The 22,708-nt window shown below is 49.1% G+C and overlaps 1 pseudogene across 1 annotated transcript; it reads left to right on the top strand.

Annotated features, from left to right (window-relative positions):
* Positions 1-17,414: 17,414 nt before the first annotated feature.
* LOC128931767 (large ribosomal subunit protein eL29-like) lies at positions 17,415-19,624 on the top strand (annotated as a pseudogene). Its single transcript, XR_008480647.2, has one exon. The product of XR_008480647.2 is annotated as a large ribosomal subunit protein eL29-like (transcript).
* The last annotated feature ends 3,084 nt before the right edge of the window (positions 19,625-22,708 follow it).

The following is a 22,708-nucleotide window of genomic DNA, read 5'->3' as shown; positions in this document are numbered from 1 at the left end:
TACCAGTAGCTGCATTTCTTTTCTTGTAATTTTGTAATTCAGACTTAAAATCATGGGACTTTTGTTTTGTTCTTTCCCACCTGGAGGATGGTAACAGATCACAGTTCAGTTCTTCCCAGCATTTTGGACACCTTCTTCCTGAATTATTTTGTGAAATATTAGTAATTTTCTGAATTATTTGGGCTTCCTGAGCTGAAAGTGGTGATGAGTTTGCTTTTCAACTTTCAGTATAAAGATGGTGATTCCCAGCCAGATTTGGAAACAGTAATGATCTGTTGTCATTGCTTGATATTGTGGCAGGCTGTTTCATAAGACACACCACAGGCATTTTTTTAAATGAAAATTAAACTTTTTTTGGGAATTTCACAAGAGCTCTTGAATAATCGTGATACCTTTGGATATTACAAAACCTTAATTGGCAATTGATTTGAGGCCAAGTGTTTACATGCTCAGTAAAGACAGCTCTTGGCCAGTCTGGACTGATGATCCAGTGTGTGATCAAAGCTGCACTCCCTCCTCCCCACTGAGCTCCCTTTTGATTGGCACCAGTTCTCAGGGGGCTGCCTAGCATAGGAAGAGGAGAGAAAGAGAGACCTTTGGGTGTGGTCTTTTCAAGGGATGTTACGCCTGGCCTCCAGTGGGTTTCCCAGACAGAGAGTGGGCTCTGCTGCCCCATTCCCACAGGCTAACCCAGTGCCCTTTCTGGCTGGCCATGGCTGATAACCTGCAAAGAGGCAGCACACATGGGTCAATAAGTGGGGCTTTCATTTGTCCATGTGTCTCACTGACATCCTGTTAACCAACTGCATTAACTCATCAGTTTGCTGCCAGCTCTGGTAAAAGGTTTGCAGGTAAAGAAGGATGAAATCCTTGCTGAAATGAGCTTTCAAGGTTATCTCTGGATTTTGTTTCTCCAGGCTGGGTCTCAATAATTGAGGGCAAGGCTTTGTTGGAGGTAACTCACCTATGGCTTCAGAATAGTTTATTTCAGAACAAAGCTGACATTCCCACCATTGTGGTTTGGACCATTCATGATGACCATGTCAACATGGAGGGCTGTGGAGCCACCCAAATTTTGCATATGAGAGTAACAGATTTGTGACAAGAACTAGAGTTTTCTAATGCCCAGTCCACCTCTTTTCATTGCATCTGACAGTGTCGCTGAGCACTCTCTTTTACCACTGAGTTTAAAAACCTGATGAACTTTCTGAAAAATAGTGGTGTTTTTTTTTTTAAAAGAGACTCTGTCTGTCACCCAGGCTGGCGTACAGTGGCATGATCTCAGGTCATTGCAACCTCCACCTCCCAGATTCAAGCAGGTCTTGTGCCTCAGCCTCCCAAGTAGCTAGAACTACAGGTACTCACCGCCACACCCAGCTGATTTTTGTATTATTAGTAGAGATGGGGTTTCACCATGTTGACCAGGCTGGTCTCAAACTCCTGACCTCAAGTGATTCACCTGCCTTGGTCTCCTGAAGTGTTGGGATTACAGGCGTGAGCCACCACACCCGGCCCGAAAAATACTTTTGGATGGGGCTATACCTGTCCAGCCTGTAGGGGCAGGAAGCAGCATTGCTTGTGAGGAGTTGGGAGAATCTCAGCTGCCCTGAGGAGCAGGACTTCCCAAGGCATGTGGATCAGGCGGTTGAAGTATGTGGTGCGCGTGGGTTGGAGGGAGGCAGGATGCTTGTGAGCTGTGGTCTGAAACCTCTCTGACCCCTGTATTCCTCACTGGATCTGAGAGCTTCAGAGCCCATCTCACTGCTTTTTCTTTCTTCTGAATAGGTGCTTCCTCACTGGGATCCACATGATTTCCGAACCCCACTGGCAGACGTCTACCTCTGTGCAGCACTTTTGCAGAGTGCCTTCACCTTTTAGTCCTAGAAAGTTTCTTCCAGCCTAGAACTTCTGTGACTCCAGGCCTTGGCGACAACTCTGAGTCGTAGGTAGGGCTGGTGTCGCTCTTTTAAAGATAGACAACTGTAAGTTAGTGGTGGAGTTGGACCAGTGTTCTTCTATGGGGCTCAGGCTGAGCTCTGTCACTCCCAGCATAGCACTTCTTACAGCACTGTGAAATTGGGCAAGCCTATGGGCTCAGGAGCAGTCTCTGTCTTGTTCATAGTTGTCACTGATGCCCAGTAGTAGAGGCGCAAAAATATGAGAGCTGAAAAGTTAAAATTCATATTCTCAATTTAGGAGTCTGCATGTAGACATCTAGTTTAGGGGTTGGTAAAAATCAAGACATTATGGACTGTCGTCTACAAGGACCCGTGGTGGACAGAGTTGCATATTTCCACATAGATCCTTATCCCAAGGGCTTCACCCACACTAGCCAGATGCCCAGTGTTTCCTGTTTCCCCATTAAACTCCAGTTAATGACTCCAGTTTAAGACATCCTATGATATCTATAACCCCACTAAGCTGGAGTGTGTTTTTACTTTTCAAGTTTAGGAGGAAAAAAAGCTGTACAAGAGATAAGGCAGTGGTTTTCAGCTGGGGACATTTGGCAATGTCTGGAGATAGTGTTGGTTGTCACAACTGGGGGCAGCATCTAGTAGGTAGAGGCCAAGGATGCTGCTGGCCATGCTACAATGTCCAGAACCACCCCCACAGCAAAGAACTCCTTGGCCCCAAGTGTTGACAGTCTTACAGGTGAGACCTGTTGTGTATAAGGAGGACAGAGAGCATCTGGGAGTCATCATGAGCCGATGGTTCATAAATAGTGTAGAATTATAGGAATGAAGCCACGTTGCAATCCATAAGTACGCACTTGATCACTGTTTATCTGCCCATTGCCATGATTTGGGCCCTAAAGCTGGAGCAGTTGATGGAAAATTTGGAAAGGCTGTAGCTAACTGAACGGTTGAGGCCAGCAGTGAAGGCCATTGGAGGATTGGGACAATTTGGCTCACAGAGTGAGGTGGGGAGACCTGGTCCACATGATTGCATGTACAGTGCTTTGGGTTGGGGACTGAGGCCAAAGCTTTAGCTCGGGCTCGGCCACTGGCTTGCATGTCAGGTCACTTTTCTCAGAGTTTTGGTTTCTGCTTCTGCCCTTACCTCTCAGGACTGTCTTAGTGGCACTAGCAACCTTCCTGCCTTACAAATCTTAAAACTTTGGAGTCACTTTTGGGTTTGTCCTACTTTTCCCTTTACGTGGTTTTTTTTTTTTTTTTTGAGATGGAGTCTTGCTCTTATTGCCCAGGTTGGAGTGCAGTGGTGCAATCCTGGCTCACCACGATCTCTACCTTCCAGGTTCAAGTGATTCTCCTGCCTCAGCCTCCCGAGTAGCTGGGGTTACAGGTATGTGCCACCATGCCCGGATACTTTTGTATTTTTAGTAGAGACGGTTTTTTTCCATGTTGGTTGGACTGGTCTTGAACTCCTGACCTCAGGTGATCCACCCACCTCGGCCTCCCAAAGTACTGGGATTATAGGCATGAGCCACCACGCCTGGCTTCACTTTTGGTTTTTGAGAAGTTCTCTCCATCCTCCTGTAGTGGCAGTGGGGTTCCTTTTCCTTCTGGAACTTCACATTTCACCCTAGGGCTCTGACCTGGTCTTCACATGCTGCCAACTTCTTGTGACAATCTAGCTGCCCACTGGAGGCAGCTCTTGGAAGTATAGAAGCCACATCTCTTTCAGCTTGGGTCTGTAGCACATGGTAGTAGGAGCAGAGAAGAGAAACCAATTTATTGAGGGCTTGCCTTGTGCCAGTTTTGTGCTGGACACTTCACATATTCTCTTCCAAGTCTTCACAGTGATGCTGTGTGATTATTATGTCTGATTTATGAGTGAGAAAACCCAGGCTGAGAAGAGTTAAGGGACTTGTGGTCAAGTGGCAGGCTGAGATTTGAAGTCAGGGCTACCTAACCTCATCGCTTCTGCTCTTTCTGCTGCACTGACCTGTGGTGGAAATATTTCTTGGTAATGTGCCCTCCCTCAGCTATTAAAATAGTTTTCCGGAAGCATCCGTTGGATGACCACTGTGGTGTCCAACTACAAGTATAGTAGTTGCTTCCAGTTGCCTTAGGTCAGCACCTTCCTGCCCAAGCTAAGGGCAGTGCTTCCTGCTGGAGGTTGGCTCCTGGCCTTGTTTAACACCACTGTTTCCTGTCACTCCATAGCTTGGTCATCTACTCTGGCCAAGGAAATGGGCCAGTCTTCATTCTCTGCACTTGGCTGACTGGGGGCTTCCTGGGTCTTGGCTCACCCTGGAGCTCTTAGCACCCATTTCCAGGTGGGTTCCTAATGTTGCTGTGGTTATCAAATGAAGAAAGAGTGTGGGTTCATCCCCATCCCCAGAAAGGGCTACCACTCCTCTCCAAACCCAGTTCCTCATCTGGAAGACCCAAGCCAAGGAAGTCCCTTGCAGCTGTGGCGGAGGAGGTCTGCTCACTCTGTGCTGTCAACCTGGAGGCAGGGGTTTGTCCCACTTGGAGACCTCGACTTTGCTCATTGCTTCTCCAACCCTGTCAGTACTGTTGCTGCCTTTACACTGGCATAAGCCATGCTGACCCCACAGGTGAGCCTTGACACATCTTTGGCCTGAAATGTCCTTTTTTCCCTGGAGAGGTGGTTGGTCTTCCCTTGGAACCCTGCTCAGACATCTCATCGGTGAAGTTCTGTTCAATTGACATTGATTGAGCCCCAGGTTGGACATGTTAGTCTGTTCCTTGGGGTCCCTCTTAACTTTTTCCACCCTGCCCTGTGCCCCAGGAGGCTGACCTGTATGGACTGCATCACCAGGCTCCCATTCTCAAATCTGTCCTCCTGCAGGGCTGACCACACTCCTCAGTCGCATGTCACAGCCCCCTCAGGCAGTGCTCCATACTCTTGGGGCCTATGCTTCAGGGCACTGCAGCACCCAATGTACTGGTCCACACCTTTGTAAACAGTCCCTTTGTTAAGCTCTCCTCAAATTATCCCAATTCAAGTGGCCCCATTGCCTGCTTGGACCCTGACTGATGCAAACATTTACTGGGTGTACCCAGATGGGCAAAGTATGGAACCTGCTCTGGAGAAGCTCTTAGAAGGCAGACAGACCTATGAGCAGTTTCTGCCTCCTGCAACAGATGACAGGAGCCCATGTGCTGTGGCAGCACTGACCCAGAGAGTCAGAAAGGCTTCCTGAGGAGATACCCAGAGGCTCAAGTGGGAACACCCTTTCATCCCAGCCAAAACCAGAAGTGTGATGCCAGGTGGGATGTGCCCGCTGTTTAGGACCCTAGAGGGTTGCGGCGGGGCTCAGGTGGCTGACGGCCTGGGCCACGAAAGGCTACATGGGTTGCACTAGGTGCTGGGACTTTAACCCTGTCACTGCCCTACTTTAACTGGCCAGTGGCTCCCCATCCCAGATGGACATTGATATGATCACCCAGCTGCTGTGCAGGGAATTCATTAAGTTCCAGAGATGGCCGGGCATGGTGGCTCACACCTGTAATCCCAGCACTTTGGGAGGCCAAGCCAGGGTGATCATCTGAGGTTGGGAGTTTGAGACCAGTCTGGTCAACACAGCGAAATGCTGTCTCTACTAAAGATACAAAAATTAGCTAGGTGTTGTGGCATGTGCCTGAAATCCCAGCTATTTGGGAGGCTGAGGCAGGAGAATCACCTGAACTCGGCAGGTCGAGGTTGCAGTGAGCCAGTGTTGCACCACTGCACTCCAGTCTGGATGACAGAGCAGAACTTTATCTGGAAAAAAGAAAGAAAAAAAGAAGATGATACTATAGTAGGGCAAGGCAGGGATGGAGGCTAAGAGTTAAGAAAGATTTGAGGGAAAAGAGCTATTTAGTAGATTGAGGTAGCTTGGCATGGAGAAAGGGCCATGCTGGGAAATAGGTCAGGGAGTTCAGAAATTCAAGTTAGCACAACAAAATTATCTTGGGATAGGTTATTGAGAGGTGGGCTTTGTGTTCAGAGGAACTTCATAGTGAAGGAGAATGGAGTTGGTAGGGGAGGTCTGGGGTGAGCACAGGGCAAGCTGTAGGCTGTCCCTGTAGAGAAGAGCTGGGCCAGCTCAGCTGCTGATTGGTGGAGGCCTGGGTTGAGGTAGGGAGGGGAGATACCATGCACAGCTGGGGGTCTGGTGAGACTGCCTGTGATGTGGGCCACAGAGATTTCTCTCCTGCTGGCCTGTGCTGCTCCTTACCTTGCTCTTGTGCTCAGGAGCTGTCCCTCCTCTAAGCCATGTCCAAGAAATAAAGTGCATCCATGCCTCCCTGCACCTGGAGTCTTAAAGCTACTGGGCTATTCAATTGTTAAACTTCCCCTGAGATGGAATAGGCAGGATCTGGTGAAAGTTTGGAGGTGGAAGGAGGCGAGGGTACTTTCTAGGGCTCTGGCTTGGTGGGGTGGATGGGGCTCTTTATGGAGTTTAGGATCTTGGGAGGGGAGAGAGGAGAAGGGAGGGAGTTCTTTTCTGCTTGTTTAGTTGCATGTGTTTTGTTGACAGTGGAATACACCAAACATAAGGTCTGGAGTGAGAACAAAGGGAGAGAGACTTGAGAGGCTTTAGAAATACCGTGCTTCAAATCATGAGGTCACCCAAGGAGAGGCCAGGGAGAGAGGCGCAGTAAGGCAGGCTGGAGTACTGGGAAAGCTAGTGTTGAAGAGGCAGGTGGGCAGGAGGAAGCTGGGTGGAAGGTCTAGAAGACAGTCGAGATGGGAGGAGGACCGGGGAGGTGGAGTCCTGGAAGCCAGGGAGAAGATGTTCCAAGAGGAAGTGGTCAACCTCAACACATGAAGTGAGGCCTGTGGAGGGACGAGTGGAGTGGCCACAGGTGGTCACTGGTGGAGCAGTGGTGTCAGGCAGCCTGTGGTGGGGTGAGAGGGGAAAGGGAAAGAGAGAGATGGGCTGTAGCTGGAGGCTGACAAGGATTTTAGGATGGGAGACACCTGAGCAACTCTTCCTGTAAATGGGTGATCCTCCCCTTGTTTTGAGGGGGTCTTTGGTAAGAAGATGTTGGCATAGTAAGTTACTAAGAGATTAATATTATCAGCAAGAGAAGACCCACTAGTATGGTCTGCATGTTACCCTGAAGGCTGTCCGGTGATGCCCAGACCCGGGGAATTGGGACCAGGAGATGGAGAGCCTAGGCTCTGGATGGAGACCCCTGTGGGGGACCAAGTCTGGGGCTTATCTGACATGGACTGTAGGGTGATTTGATGGGGAAAGTGAACAACTATTTGATGCCACCCCTGGACTGTATTTCTGACCATCTGCTAGATCATCTGCTCTTCAGATACCATGGGTGCTGTCAAGGGCTTACAGCAGCAGTGATCACATTCACTAAACACTCCCTAGCCCAGTCCTCAGCATTTTATGTGCCCAGTATAATCTTATCCTTCCTAGTGGCTTCGTGAGGTAGGTTCTTTCGGCATCACTGGGTTTTGCCCTGTGCTACAGGCATGAGAACCAAAGCCCAGAGAGGTGGGGTAACTTGTCTAAGGTCCTAGGCCTGGGAAATGGTGGCGCTGGGCTGCCTAACCCCACTGCAGTGCCTCTGCACCATGGTTGATTGTTTATGGGTGGAAGTCAGGGTTGAGGGGCAGTGGTGACTGATGGAAGGAGACCCCAATGGAGGAGAAAAGAGGAGAACCTGAGCAAGTGAAAGGGCACCTCATTCCCTGAGCCTGTTGGGGGGACTGGGTGCTCAGAGAGGCAAGCTTGTATGTTAGTTGGGAGAGGGAGGTTGTTTTTTGGGAATGAGGGGAAGGTTGGAAGGGGAAAGGTGGGGCCAGCTGCCAGGGGGAAGGTGAGGATGGAAAAGGGGTTATCTGTATACTGAGGGTGCTGGGACCCATGATCTCCCCTGACAGAGGAGATCTGCCACCAGCAGGGCTTGGTGGCCAAGTGAAGGAGGAGAAACGAGATATTTTGTATTTGAGTCTGCAGGGCAGGGTAGAGGATGTGGCCCCTCTCAAAGGGTTTGCTGCCCAGGACAGGGTCAACTCTGCTTTTCTCCATGGTTTCTGGTCTTGAACATAGCTCTTCCTGGGTGCCCCATACAGGGCTGTACTCATTGAAGTGACACTGACTCTAGGAGATATGTCATGTGTGACTTTGGTGGAGGGTAAGGAATGTGTCTTTTTATATCTCCAGTACCTAGAACAGTGCTGGCACCTGGAAATATTGCTTGAACCCACTGTCTTGTCTTCCTATGAGTTCAAGGATAGGAGCAGCTTGACACACAGTAGGTGATGGAATATTTGTTACAGTGACCTGGACATGCAAGGGGAGGAGCCCGGGCTGCTGCTGCCTCTCTGGAAACCCTGTCTCCCCTTGGGTTTCTGCTTCTCCCAACCTACATGTACACACACACACACACACACACTCACATGCCAATACATGTATTCTCACAGACACAGGCTCACACTCAGACATGCATACTCATTTACACACTTACATATATGAGCACATAACACATGTACACTTGGACGCACACACTATTTCAGTCAGAACTGCTCCTGCAGAGTCTCTCCAGCCCCAGGGCCTATCCTGCAGCCTCCTAGTGGCGCTGCTGTGGTGTGACCCAGAGAGCCTGGACAAGGACTCTTTTCTCAGTGTAATCACTCCTAATTTGTCCGTGACAGATTTAGGCTCAGAGCCCAAGGGGGTTGCAGACTCTGGGTGAGCCTTTGTCTCTGCCCTTGAGAAGGTCCCAGTTGCCTGAAGCTCTTGGTCAGAACTAAAGGAAACCAAGGGCACGGGCGCATAACAGTACCTTCTGTGCATGCTAGATGCTTGGCGCAAGGGATTTCATGCACTCCTTACAACAACTTTGTGAAGCAGGTTTACTCACCTCAGTTTGTAATGTGGAAACTGAGGCTTGGTTGTTAAAATTAATTGCCCAAAGTTGCACAGTAAAAGATGGAGCCAGGATTTGGGCCCGGGTCTGACTCCAGAAGTCCTCTCTTTCAGCACTAGATGGAATCCTTGTTGACAGAACGAGAGAGAAGGGGCTTTATGTTGCCCAGCTTGTCCTTTTGAGCAGATAACATGGTATTATCCAGAACATAAAGGTATGAAAGTTAATATGGGCCCTTCAAAACCCTGAAACTTGCTAAGGGTTGTGGACCCTCTCCCCAGATAGTGCATGTATGCAGAGGCATACATGGGTTACTTTGGGTACAACTTCAGGGATTTGAGGTCCCCCTGAAACCTCCAGTGACTCCCAAGTTGAGAACCCCCGTGAGAGGTGTTTAATAATGATGTGACAGATGGGAAGAGATGACTGTACATGCCCTGCACAGAGCACACATCACAGTGCCCAGAGTGGTCTGTACATATTCCTTTCAGCCTGTTTCTAATAGTGAGAATTGGAAACAATCTGAATAGCCATCAGTAGGGGCCTGAGTAAATAAGCAAAGTCCATGTGTGCCATGGCATAGCACACAGTTGTTCCAAGAAAGGATGGTGTAGGTATCGATAGATAGAGCTCTCCAAGACATATTGTTGAATGGGAAAAAGCACATTGAAGAGTGAGTGATATACACATAAAGTATTCTGTTTTTTTTGTTGTTGTTTTTGGTTTGTTTTAAGATAGGGTCTCACTCTGTCACCCAGGATGGAGTGCAATGGTGCGATCTTGGCTCACTTCAGCCTCCACACCCCAGATTCAAGGTGTCTCAATCTCCTGCATAGCTGGGGTCACAAGCGTGTGCCACCATGCCCAGAAAATTTTTGTATTTTTATAGAGATGAGTTTTTGCCATGTTGGCCAGGTTGGTCTCGAACTCCTGGTCTCAAGTGATTCACCCACCTCATTCTTCCAAAGTGCAGGGATTACAAGCGTGAGCCACTGTGCCCAGCCCCACACACGTTATTTATGTAAACTAAAAATACTCAATATTATTTCCTACAGATACAGAAGCATTTATGGGGCCAGGTGTGGTGGCTCATACCTATAATCCCAGCACTTTGGGAGGCCAAGTTAGGCAGATCACTTGAGCCCAGGAGTTCGAGACCAGCCTGGCCAACATGGTGAAACCCTGTCTCTACTAAAAATATAAAAATTAGCTGGGCCTGGTGGCATGCACCTATAGTCCCAGCCACTTGGGAGGCTGAGCATGAGGATCACCTGAACCTGGGAGGTAGAGGCTACAGTGAGCTGCAATATTATACCACTGCACTCCAGCCTGGGCCCCAGAGTAAGAGACCCTGTCTCAAAAAAAAAAAAACAAAACAAACACTAGAACAATACCCAAGACAGTACTAATAGTGAAAGTTCCTTTGGGGAAGGAGGAGGGTAGAAGGTTCCTGGTCAAAGGTGATACAGCTCTTAATAAGGAGAATATATCCCTATATTATTTGTCTATGTAAAACCACAAATAATTTTAAAATGCAGTGCACACACGGGTATGGGGGAATGAGGGCAAGAGGAAGGGATTCTGAAGGAGGTTTTATGGGATAGAGCTTTTATATCAGACAAGCCTGTATTCTAGTCCTGATCTTGACAATTACCTGCCAGTGATTTTGGGTAAGTCACCTTACTCTGAGTCTCAGTTTCCTCATTTGAGAAGTGGTGATGACAATGTCTGCCTTCCAGGGCTCTTATGGGGATATGTAGTAGGCCAAACAATTCTTGGCACATAGTAGGTGCTCAGTGCATTATAGCCATTATTGTTATTTTAAATGTCAGCCAAAAATAACCACTTGAGCTCTTACTAGGTGACAGTTGGATTAAGGGCGTTGGGACTGTATCTGGTCCAATCAGGGATGACTTCCTGGGGGAGGAGGATCTTGAGCTACTTAAATATATGTGGGAAGCAGGGCAGCACTGAGTTAGAGAGATGGCTGTATGGAGGCCAGGGAGGGATTATGCCTGTGTGCCTATTATTAGTAATGATATTACTTATTTCCATATTATAGACAGAGGGAGAGTCCAAGCAACTTGCTCACAGATACATAGCTAGTAAGTGTAGAGTGTTCATATGGAAGGGATGGGCTGAGGAAGAGAAATGGGAAAATCCAGGAAACTGGGATAGTTCTGTGGGAGGGGAAGGGAAAAAAAGAATGGGCTTTGTGGTCAGAAAGATTCCTGAAGAGAGGGATGTGGGGGATTTAACAAACCAGCATTGCCCTTTACTTAAAAAAAAAAAAAAAAAGTGGGGAGAGCAGGCTCAGGGTAGATGTAGAACCTTAAAGTCTTGCCTTTGCAAAATGCTCTTGACAGAGGCCACTGGCTCTCCATCTCCCCTGGGCCCAAGCAGAAAGGATTGGGGCCCCTCCTCACAGGAAGGGGTGCTAGGCTGAGTACTAGGAGGCCAGGGCTTTTCCCCAGGAACCCTCCAATAACTCGGTGGATTGAGAGCTGGATGGCTGTCAGTACTGTGCCAAATGAGGTCGCCGCCTTCCCTGTAATCTGGCAATTCCACTTGCTAGGTTTTCGGGCAGAGCTGTAAGGGTTCCCGTCAATATAACAGTCGTGGCAGGGTTACTGGGGTGTTGGAGGGAACTTGGGTGCCTTTCACCCTCAGAGTGGGTAAATAAATGCGGAAGGTACCCACCAGGAACTAAATGTGCAACATGGATGAGGTTTAAGAATATAGTGCTGAGTGAAAACAAATAAGAAAAAAAAAATACACACACACACACATACATATAATGTGTATATGTGTAATGTACTAAGTGTGAAACTAAAAAATAAATGCACTTGTTTTGCAAGGACAGATACAAATGGTTGGCTATGGGTTAAAATGAGGAATAAGAATAAAAATGAGAAAAATGCCTTGTGAAATCCAGTTTCTCTGCAGGTGGGAGGGGAGGCCAAGCAGTCAACCCACATTTCTGTGCACATTGCACCATCTAGTGGGCAAAGAGGCTTTCAGCTGCCCTGGTCCAGGAGCTGTGCAACCATGGCACCATGACATCCTGGGCAGGTGCTGCCTCACCTGGGCCCCCTGGAGTAGAGGAAAGGGGTGAGCGCTCCCTGTGGAGTGGGGGACAGGCACGGTCTGCTGTAGGCCTGTCCATCAGGGCTGGCAGCTATTTCTGTTATGTGGGGGAGGAGGGTTCAGACAGGCCTGCTTGCCTCCTCCAGGGGCTGTCTGAGCTCAGGGTCAGCTCCTCACCACCTGCTGTGGCAGGCAGGCAGGTCGTTCCTGAGGAGGGAGCAGCTGGGGCTCTGATGCCAAATTCTCACATGTAGCCCTCCCTCCTGGCAGGAAATGGAGTACATGGCAGGATCATCATGAAGCAAAGAGGAGAGAGGAGAGCAGGTAGAGACACTCAGAGTCTAGAGAGAGCAATGACTACCTTGAGGTGGAGCACAGATGACAGACCCTGGCACCAGACTGCCCCAGGGTTCACATCCCTTGGGCAAGTCCCCTGTGCCTCAGTTTCCCCTCCTTGGAATATAATAGTACCTACCTTGTGGGGATGAAGTGAGTCAAAATAGGTTCCCTTTTAAGATCAGGGCTGTGTAAGCATATCTGAGGGTCACCCAATTCCTGTAAAGCCAGCACTCTGCCCTTATCCTTCATTGGAGTCCCGGAGCATGAACAGAATGGCTTGTGTTGATAGGGGTCACTGCAGCAGGACCTGGGGCTATGGGCTAGGAATGGACTCCAGCCATGGACCCAGGTCAAACTTTGGGGAGGGAGGTAGGATGAAGCAGGGTAGGGACTGGGACTGGGGACTCCGCATTCTTTTATTTTGTTGCCCAGGCTGGAGTGCAATGGCACCATCTTGGCTCACTGCAACCTCTGCCTCCCAGGTTTAAGTGATTATCCTCCCCTCAGCCTCCTGAGTAACTGGGATTATAGGCTCCTGCCACCATACCTGGCTAATTTTTTTGTATTTTTAATAGAGGTGAGGGCTCACCGTGTTGTCAAGGCAGGTCTTGTGACCTCAGGTAGTCCGCCTCCCTGGATCTCCCAAAATGTTGGGATTATAGGCGTGTGCCACTGCTCCCAGCCAGACACCGCATTCTTGGGGTCTGTAAAAATGCTTTCTTAGTCGGGTGTGGTAGCTCACACCTGTAATCCCAGCACTTTGGGAGGCCGAGGCTGGTGGGTCACCTGAGGTCAGGAGTTTGAGACCAGCCTGGCCAACATGGTGGAAACCTGTTTCTACTAAAAATACAAAAACTAGCCAGGCATGGTGGCACACACCTGTGGTCTCAGCTACTCAGGAGGCTGAGGCAAGAGAATTGCTTGAACCTGGGAGGCGGAGGTTGCAGTGAGCCGAGAGTGTGCCATTGCACTCCAGCCTGGGAGACAAGAGTGAAACTCCATCTCAAAAAAACAGTAACAGCCAAAGAAATAACAACCAAATCAAAAATGCTTTCTTATCTACTGCTCAGTTTGTTCCCAAATACCCCCCAGCCAGGTCGTTGAGGTTGTGTGTGATTAGGATACATGAGTTCCTGTCCAGGGGGGACCTGGCAGTCTTGGTTACCTCTGGGGCTTGAGGGACCCTGTCCTGCTCCACCTCTTTCTGCAGCCTCTGGCCATTTATTTTAGCTGCCCCTGCCCCCACACCAGCCTCTCCAGGCTCCTGCATCACAGTCATTTTTCTAAAGCACACTACCGTTCAGCCTGTTGAAGAACTTGCCTTGGCTCCTCATTGCCCAGAAATTCAATGGAGACATCCTTGGTAGGCATTCAGGGTCCCTTCTGGCCTGGCCCATCCTGCCTTCCACGTTTGTCTCCTGCCAGTTCTACTCTCAGCAACTCCATTGCCTCTTAGCTCCCACCAGGCCTCATGTACCACACCCCTGGCCTTGCTCAAGTTATTCTTGCTTTGAGTGCTCTTCCTCCCCACTTTTCCACCTGTCAGAATCCTCCTCATCCTTAGGGACCCAGTTAGCTCCTCCAATGAAGACTTCCCTGGCAAACTGCGCCCCCCACCCTAGGCTCCTCTCATAAACCACTTGTCATTAACCACTTACTAGTTATCATATTTTGTCATAGCCAGCCAGTTCCTGTTCAGTGACTAGAGGAAAGAAAATATGGTGGACTTTGTTACCAGAATGTATGGTAGAATCTCAGCTTGGCTATGCACTAGCTGTGTGACCCTGGGCAAGTTACTTAACCTCTCTGAGCTTCAGTTTCTCACCTACTACATGGGGATAAAGCTCTTATTCAACCTGGATTCCTCACCAGGGCCTGCAAGGACTTGCCTGCCCTGCCTCCCTCCTCTCCTGTTGCTTGCCACATATCTCACCCACATCAGTGTCCCTGCTCCTCCTTGAACTTGCCTCCTGGCCTTTGCACCTGCTCTTCTCTACCTGGAATATTTCCTTCTCATTCCATCCTCCACCTCATTTCCAATGTCACCTCAGAGAGGCCCTCCGTGACCAGCCTCTCTAAATCCCCCACGTGGTTCTACTTCATCTCTCTTTCTGTCTGTTTTCTTCTAGGGCTTATCTCAATCTGAAATTTCCCTACTCTTTGGCTTGGTGGTCAGCTCTGTGAGTATGGGCTCTTTTCTCTGGGATTACAGGAGATGAACAGACTTGATATGTGTTAGTCCTGACTTCTCCTCCCCCAGGTCACACCTACCTGCTCATCTGTGAGCCCTTTCAGGGCAGGGCATCATGTCTCCTTCATGTTTGCTTTCTTGACCCCAGCAGTGTGCCTGGTCCATAGTGAGCCCTTAGCCTGTATTTGCTGCCTGCCTGTCATTGTCTTCCCCAGCCTTTTTCCTTGTCAGCCCCTGGTGATCTCCTGATGGTTTCTAACACATGCTGCAGGTTGCATGTGGGACTGAGCCTGGTATCTCCCAGAGCGGGAGATGTCTTTGCCACTTACTTTGCTTTCCAGCCCAAGACAGGATTTTGAGTGGAGAGTTTGAGGTATGTTGTATATTACTGGCTGTAGTGTTAGGGACCTTGGCCATGTCCTTAGCATTACCCTGTGTGGTAGGACAATACCTAGAATGGTCTGGTCAAACCCGAGAGACTTGGAGAAGGCCAAGAAGACACAGTGATGCCCATAGGCCCCTCTCAGTGGGGAGATTGGGCTATAACTTGCCCAGGCAGAGTGGGGTCCATACCGTCTGATGAAGCTTCATTTGGTTCAGAGGAAAATTGCTCTGTGAACACAGACCATCCCTTCTTAAGTTGACCCAGAGGTCTGGTGATTGGGTGAGTGTGATGGCTCCATGTTACCCACCTCCTCTGGCACCAGGTCGTGGGGACCAGTCTGTTGGTATGCAGAGGCTGTGGTGTACCCAGCCTGGCATCAGTGATGCTGGGAAGAGGGAGTGCTATTGCCTGTCTGCTACTGTGGGAATGACAGGGAGGGCTGGAGGGAGTGACCTGGCAGGAATGGAACCCAGGGCCCATGCCCTCCTCATGCTCACTGATCAAGTGAAGTAGGATTCACTTCCTGCTGGGAGAGGGAGAGTGGGGTTAGGGGGCACAAGGATTTATCAATCAAATTTCAAAAATTCATTTTGAAAACTGGCATAAAGGTTGATGGCATCTTATTTTGTCAAGTAAGGACACAGGATAGGTAAAAAATTTATTTTCTACTATTGTACCCTAAAAAACGAATATTTAAAAAAAAAAGAATAGTTCTTCTCTAGAAAGGCAGATCAGCATTCTTATGCTGACATTTTGAGCTGTGGACAGGGGAGAACAAGGTCAGAAACCAGCTCTTGGGAATTGCTGGGTTAGAAGTTTGGAGAGCATGTGCATGTGAAGGGACATAGTGTTGGAGGAGGTTGCTGACCTGGTGGCGTGATGGGAGGGAAAGAGCCTGAATATTTCCTGGATTAGTCCAGAATATTTCCTGGATTAGTCCAGAAATTCTTTAGTCCCCTCTGCACTTAGGCTTCCTGTGGATTAACTTGTTCTCTCTTTGAATGTGTGTACATCCTGCAGGCAGGGTCCATCAGGGAACCTGGACAAGTGGTGCCCTGTGCACAGCCTCCTGGGAGTGTGTCTGCATAGGTGAAATCTGGCTGGGATAAATGTCAAGGGCATGTGTGGGGAAAAGAGAGGGAGGAAGGAAACCAACTCTTGCTGGTCCTTACTGTGTGTCTTGCACTATGCTTAGGACTTTTTCATGAGTTAGTGAAGAGCTGCTTCTTATCTCCATTTTACAGATGAGAAAACTGAGGCCCAGAAAGACTCAGTGATTTGCCCAGGGTCACACAGCCAGTGGTGGAACCAGCATTTACATTCAGGCCTGCATGAGCTCAAGGTCAGAGCTTTTATTTCTCCAGCAGGCCAAGGCACAAAAAATTTTAAAAACAACTTGCGTCCCATCTTCCTATCGGCATAGTGTCTGGCAGACATGTTTTTGATTTGTTCTGTCCATCTGGAAACACTGTAGCTGACTGTGTTGGCAGCCCCTGGGCCCTTAGAAGGGAGATTCAAAACTCACGTTTTTTTTCTTTTTAACTTAAGAGAATTCTGGTAAGGTACACATTAAAGTTGCCATTTTATTTATCTTATTTATTTTGAAGACAGTCTCACTCTGTTGCCCAGGCTGGGGTGCAGTGGTGCAATCTTGGCTCACTGTAACCTCTGCTTCCTGGGTTCAAGTGACTCTCCTGTCTCAGCCTCCCGAGCAGCTGGGATTACAGATGTGTGCCACCATGTCCGGCTAATTTTTTGTATTTTTAGTAGAGGTGGGGTCTTACCATGTTGCCCAGGCTGGTCTCAAACTTCTGAGCTTAGGCAATCCACCCACCTTGGCCTCCCAGTGTTGGGATTACAGGTGTGAGCCCTGCATCTGACCTTAAAGTGTATAATTTAGCAGCATTTAGTACATTGAAAATGCTGTGTGGGCTGGGCATGGTGGATCACGCCTGTAGTCCCAACACTTTGGGAAGCTTAGGCGGGTGGATTGCTTGAGCCCAGGAGTTCAAAACCAGCCTGGGCAACATAGGGAGACCTGTATCTACAAAAAATAAAATGAGTGGTTGTGATAGAGCGCCCATGTAGTTGGCTACTTGGGAGGCTGAGGTGGGAGGATTGCTTGAGTCCAGGAGGTTGAGGCTGTGATAAACAGAGGTTGTGTCACTGTACTCCAGCCTGGGTGACAGAGTGAGACTCTGTCTCAAAAAAAAAAAAAAGGAAAAGAAAAGAAAATGCTGCCTGACTGTCACCACTCCCCTGTGGTGCTATTAGCAGTCACTCCCCAGTCCCTGCCTCCCAGCCCCTGGCAGCCAGCAATCTGCATTCTGTCTATAAATCTGCCCATTCTGGACATTTCCTATAAATGGGATTGTACACTATATGGCCTTTTGCTTCTGGCTTCTTTTCTCAGCATAATGTTTTCAAGGTTCATCCATGTCGTAGCATGTATCAGTATTTTGCTTCTTTTTATGACCGAATATTATTCTGTTGTATAAATATAACACATTATGTTTATCCATTCATCAGTGGTGGACACTGGGGTTGTTCCACCTTTGAGGCTGTGAATAGTGCTGCTGTGAATATTCTTGTGCAATTTTTTTTTTTTTTTTTGAGACAGAGTCTCACTCTGTCACCCAGGCTGGAGAGCAGTGGCACAATCTTGGCTCACTTCAACCTCTGCCTCCTGGGTTCAAGTGATTCTCCTGCCTCTGCCTCCTGAGTAGTTGGGATTATAGGCACACACCACCATGCCCAGCTAATGTTTGGATTTTTAGTAGAAACGGGGTTTCACCGTATTGGTCAGGCTGGTCTTGATCTCCTGATCTCATGATCCACCTGCCTTGGCCTTCCAAAGTGCTGGGATTACGGGTGGGAGCCACGGCGCCTGGCCAGCAAGTTTTTGTCCAACTAACTGTATTTAATTTTTTTTTAGTCTGTACTAACAGCAGAATTTCAGTGTCCTGTGGTGATTCCGTGTTCAGTTTATGCTGGGACTGCCAAACTGTTTCACGGCAGCTGCACCATTTTACATTCCCACTAGCAATGTGTGAGGGATCTCATTTCTCCACACTGTCACCAACACTTAGGTTTCATTAAAGATTTTTATTATAACCACCCTAGTGGGTGTGAAATGGTAGCTCATTTTGATTTTTATTAAAATTTCTTAATGACATCGACCATCTTTGCCCTTAACTCTTTGGGGTGCTGCAGGTAGGCCTCTCCATGCCATGCCTCTGCCTCATAGTCATCTGTCCAGTGGTGGTGTGAGGGTTAAATGAGAAAATCATGCGAAGAACTCAGCATCTATGCCAGGCAACTAGTAGGGGCCCTTAAGACCAACTCAGACAGTCCCAGGCCTGCCCTAGTCAGCTGGTAGGGAGGCTGGACCTCAGAGGACCCTCCTGGCTCTGACCAATGTGTAAGTCAGAGCTCCTCCCACTGCCTGGCAGTCCCCTGTGCCCACTCTGCCTCCACTGTCCTGGACTCCCTGGGGAACTGTGACCCTTCAGACGCTGGGATGACATTTATTACATTTATGGGGGGTAGCATTTTCACAGACCCTCCTGGCCCCTGGGTGCCTTCCCTTCTGGATGCTCTCTTGGCACTGCCCTCAACTACTGGAGCATAATGGGAAGTGCCTGGAAGTCTATCCCCTTCATGTTGGCTCTTAGCCAATGACGGGGGTTCAGGAGAGTAAGCTTCCAGCTCCCTGCCTGGGGCAAGGACAACCCTGAGGTGTAACTTAGACTTCCCAGTTCCCCTTCGAGATCAGGCTGAAGCCATCCTCTGCAGAGCTTTGCCTGAATCTGCACCCTTTTTGGCCTCTTCCTTTCTTGTCTTGCTCCCCCAGTCCCTCTCCAGTTTCCCTGGAAGCACTCCCAAATCATTTAGCTATGAATTTTTGTCTCAGGCTCTGCTTCTGGGGAACCTGACCTAAGACATGGAGCACCTACTGTATGCCAAGCCCGTGGAAAATACTCAAATAGACAAAGATAAACAAGATGCATTTCCTTCCCCAAGGAGCTCATGACTTGGTTGGGGCGGTCCTGATCGCAGTAGTAATGCTAATAGCCCATGTTTTACACCTTCTATGTGCCAGGCCCTAGGATGAATGCTTTGCAGTGAAGCTAGAAGATTCATTTAAACCTTCTGGCTCTTCTGGTTCTTGGCGCTTCGGGAGCCACGGCTTAAGATACAGACATGTCAAAGTCCAAGAGCCACACCACACAGAACCAGTCCCAAAAATGGCACAGAAATGGCCTTAGGAAACCCCAATCTCAAAGATATGCATCTCTTAACGGGGTGGACCCCAAGTTCCTGAGGAGCATGCATGTGCCAAGAAGCACAACAGGAAGGGCGTAAAGAAGATGCAGGCCAACAGTGCCAAGGCCATGGGTGCACATGCTGAGGCTATCAAGGCCCTTGTAAAGTCCAAGGAGCTTAAGGCCAGGATCCCAAAGGGTGTCAGCCACAAGCTCGATTGACTTGCCTGCATTGTCCAACCCACGCCTGGGAAGTGTGCTCGTGCCCGCATTGCCAAGGGGCTCAGGCTGTGCCAGCCAAAGGTCAAGGCCAAGGATCAAACCAAGGCCCAGGCTGCAGCTCGAGCTTCAGTTCCAGCCCAGGATCCCAGAGGTCCCCATGCCTCTACAAAGGCTTCAGAGTAGAGAGCTCTGTCTGCCAATGTGAGGACAGGACTGGTGTGACCCACCCTGGGCTGCTGTCTGCATAGGGCTGGGATCCTCCTGTGCTATTTGTACAAATAAACCTGAGGCAGAAAAGAAAAACAAAAACCTTCTAACAACTTTGCGAGGGGATGCTATTATCATCCCCACTTTACAGATGGGGAAACTGAGGCCCAGAGAGGTGAACTAATCTGTGGGCCAGGGTTTTACAGCTTGGAAGTGGCAGCACCCACCCTGAGACCTCTGCTTGTAACCACTCTTCTTTCAGCATGTTTCAGCTCAGAGGAGATACCCCAGCTGCTTGTATTCAGTAGAGGAAGGAAATTCTCCAGGGCCTTGCTGTGACTGGTTGTGAGGGCATTTCATGACTACTTTGTTGCTGATCTTGGTTGACTTTCTTTTTTGTTGTTGTTGTTTTGGTTTTTTTTGAGACAGGGTCTCCCTCTGTTGCCCAGGCTGGAGTGTCTGGAGTACAGTGGCACAGTCTCAGCTCGCTGCAGCCTCCACCTCCCTGGCTCAAGCAATCCTCCCGCCTCAGCCTCCCTAGTAGCTGGGACCATAGGTGTGCCACCATGCCCGGCTATTTTTTGTATACATATTTTTTGAGCCACTGCACCTGGCCCAGATCTTGGTTAACTTTTTTTATGAGTGATTTTAAATTAAGAAGGCTGGGCATGGTGACTCATGCCTGTAATCCTAGCACTTTGGGAGGCAGGTGGATTGCTTGAGGCCAGGAGTTTGAGACCAGCCTGAGCAACATGGAAAAACCCCATCTCTACAAAAATTAAAAATTAGCCAGGTACAGTGATGTACACCTGTAGTCCCAGCTACTCAGAAGCTGAGGCAGGAGAATCACTTGAGTCCAGGAGTTGGAGGTTGCAGTGAGTTGAGATCATGGCATTGCACTCCAGCCTGCGTGATGGGAGTGAAACCCTGTCTCAACAACGAAGAAGGAGAAGGAGAAGAAGGACGAAGAAGAAGAGGAAGAGAAGAAGAAATGAGTTAAAACCTATCCTTCTGATAGTGTCATTCCCACTTACCTTCTACTCTGCTTTCCTGAATAAGAGACGAGGTGGGAGTGCTGCCCAGGTGCCAGCACTGCCACCCCTGGGTGAAGCTCCCATCCCAGCCATTACTCCTCTGGGAAATCAGAAGTACTGGCTTAGGAAAAGCCAGGCCATGCTGTCTGTGTATCGGGGTGGGTAAGAGCACAAACTCAAGCCAGGCTGGCTGGGACCAAATCCTAGCTCTGCTGTGTGCAAACTGACTTTGGGAAAGTTACTTACTCTCTCCGTGCCTCAGTTTCCCCATATGTAAAATGAAGACAATAATAGCATTGGCCTCTTAGGGTTGTTGTGAGAAGTAAATGATATAATATACCTAAAGCAGAACACTCTCTGTCTTGTACACAGTAGGAGATATACAAATGTGGACTATTATTATTGTTAGGAAAGGCTGGGCAAGGCTAAAACTCCTGACTTAGGAGTCACCCGGCAGTCTCCTGGTAGAGTCCCTAAGTCTGGGCACACTCTCCCAGACCAATGTTTCTGAATTCTTCTGTGCTGCAGGAGGGCAGGACAGAAGCTTCTGCCTCCTTCCCCAGCCCTCTCCTTCCTGGCTTGCATCCTCTGTTGTCCAGGCTGGAGTGGCTGGAGTACAGTTGCATAGTCTCAGCTCGCTGCAGCCTCCACCTCCCTGGCTCAAGCCTGTGCAGGCTTCCTGGTACTCCCCTGAGTCAGAGGCTTGTGGAATGGGAGTTGGGGCTGGAGGGAAGGGTCTCAGGGACATTGTCTCAGACTCTGAACATGCTGTCCACTGGCCTGCAGGCCTCGTGGTGGTGGTTGGGGTGGCAGTTGGCACAGTGCCCTGCTCATGTGAAGAATCCAGTTCTGCCACTAGCTGACTATATGACTGTGGCCAGCTCCCTTCCCTGGTCCTGGCAGCTCTCTCTGGGTGCACACTAAGCATTGCCTCAAATATCTGCAAACTTGCCTGGTGATTCCAGTCTTCATCATACAGACCCGGAGGCAGAGGCAGTGAGAGGAGCAGCCACAATAAGAGCAGGGGGACTTTCTCACTGCTAATGGCCCAGGACTCACTGGACATTTTCTCAGATTCTGGCAGGTGTGGGTCAGGTGAGGAGCCTCAGGCCACACGCAAGGTGGAGCTGGAACCAGAACCAGGTCTACTTAGATGTGGTTCCAGTGACTGACCATTGGCCTCAGTGATGAGGGCCAGGTCCGAGGCTGAGCATTTGTCAAGATCCCAGGCCTGTGTCCTACAATGTGGCTGCTGGCCAGTGGAGGCAGCCTAAGAAGATGCAGGGCAGTGTCTGTACATCCCTGACAGACTGGATGGGGTTCCCTTAGGTCAGGAGCTAGTCTCCTCATATGGGAGGGTTTCTTACTGGGAAGTTTTTCTTGTTGAAGTTTTTATTAGAGAAACTCTCAAACACATGCATAAATAGAAAATAAAGTATAATGAACTCCACATATTCATTCCCATACTCAGCAGCTATCACTTTATGACCAAGCTTGTTTCATCCACTTCCTTGCCCCCTCTCCCCTGCCTCCACACCTAGATTATTTTTAAGCACAATCTCAAATACCATGTCATTTCACATATTTTTCTAAATGTGTGTCTAAAGATAAAGACTCTCCTTTAAAAAAAAAAAATCTGAATTCCAGGAACTTTTAAAAAAAAAGTAGAGACAGGGTCTTACTCTGTCACCCAGGCTGGAGTGCTGTGGTATGATCATAGCTCACTGCAGCCTCCATCTCCTGGGCTCAAATGATCCTCTTGCCTCAGCCTCCTGAATAACTGAGACTACAGATGTAAGCCACCATATCCAACTAATTAAAAAAAAATGTTTTTAGAGTTGGGGGTCTCAATATGCTGGCCAGGCTGGTCTTGAGCTCCTGGCCTCAAGCAATCCTCTTGCCTTCACCCCCAAAAATGCTGGCATTACAGGCATGAGCCACTGCACCTGATCCTGCAGGAACTTTTGTAAGGGGAGGGCTTGTTTCTCATTTTCTCCTGGTACTCAGCTCAGGCCAGAATCACTGTTCTAGTTTGAGGTTCCATCCTCCCACTTCCACGGCATAAAAGGGGCCCAAGGTGGGTGAGACCCTGCATGTACAGCTGCTTGACTTTGGCCAAGACCCTCCCCTGCTGGGGAGGGGAGGGGCAGTCTCTGAGGTCAGGCCCA

The sequence above is a fragment of the Callithrix jacchus genome, chromosome 4 (genome assembly GCF_049354715.1).
Source record: "Callithrix jacchus isolate 240 chromosome 4, calJac240_pri, whole genome shotgun sequence".
In the NCBI taxonomy this organism is placed as follows: domain Eukaryota; kingdom Metazoa; phylum Chordata; class Mammalia; order Primates; family Cebidae; genus Callithrix; species Callithrix jacchus.
The sequence above is the reverse complement of the archived record's forward strand: the minus strand, read 5'-3'. Positions and strand labels throughout refer to the sequence as shown.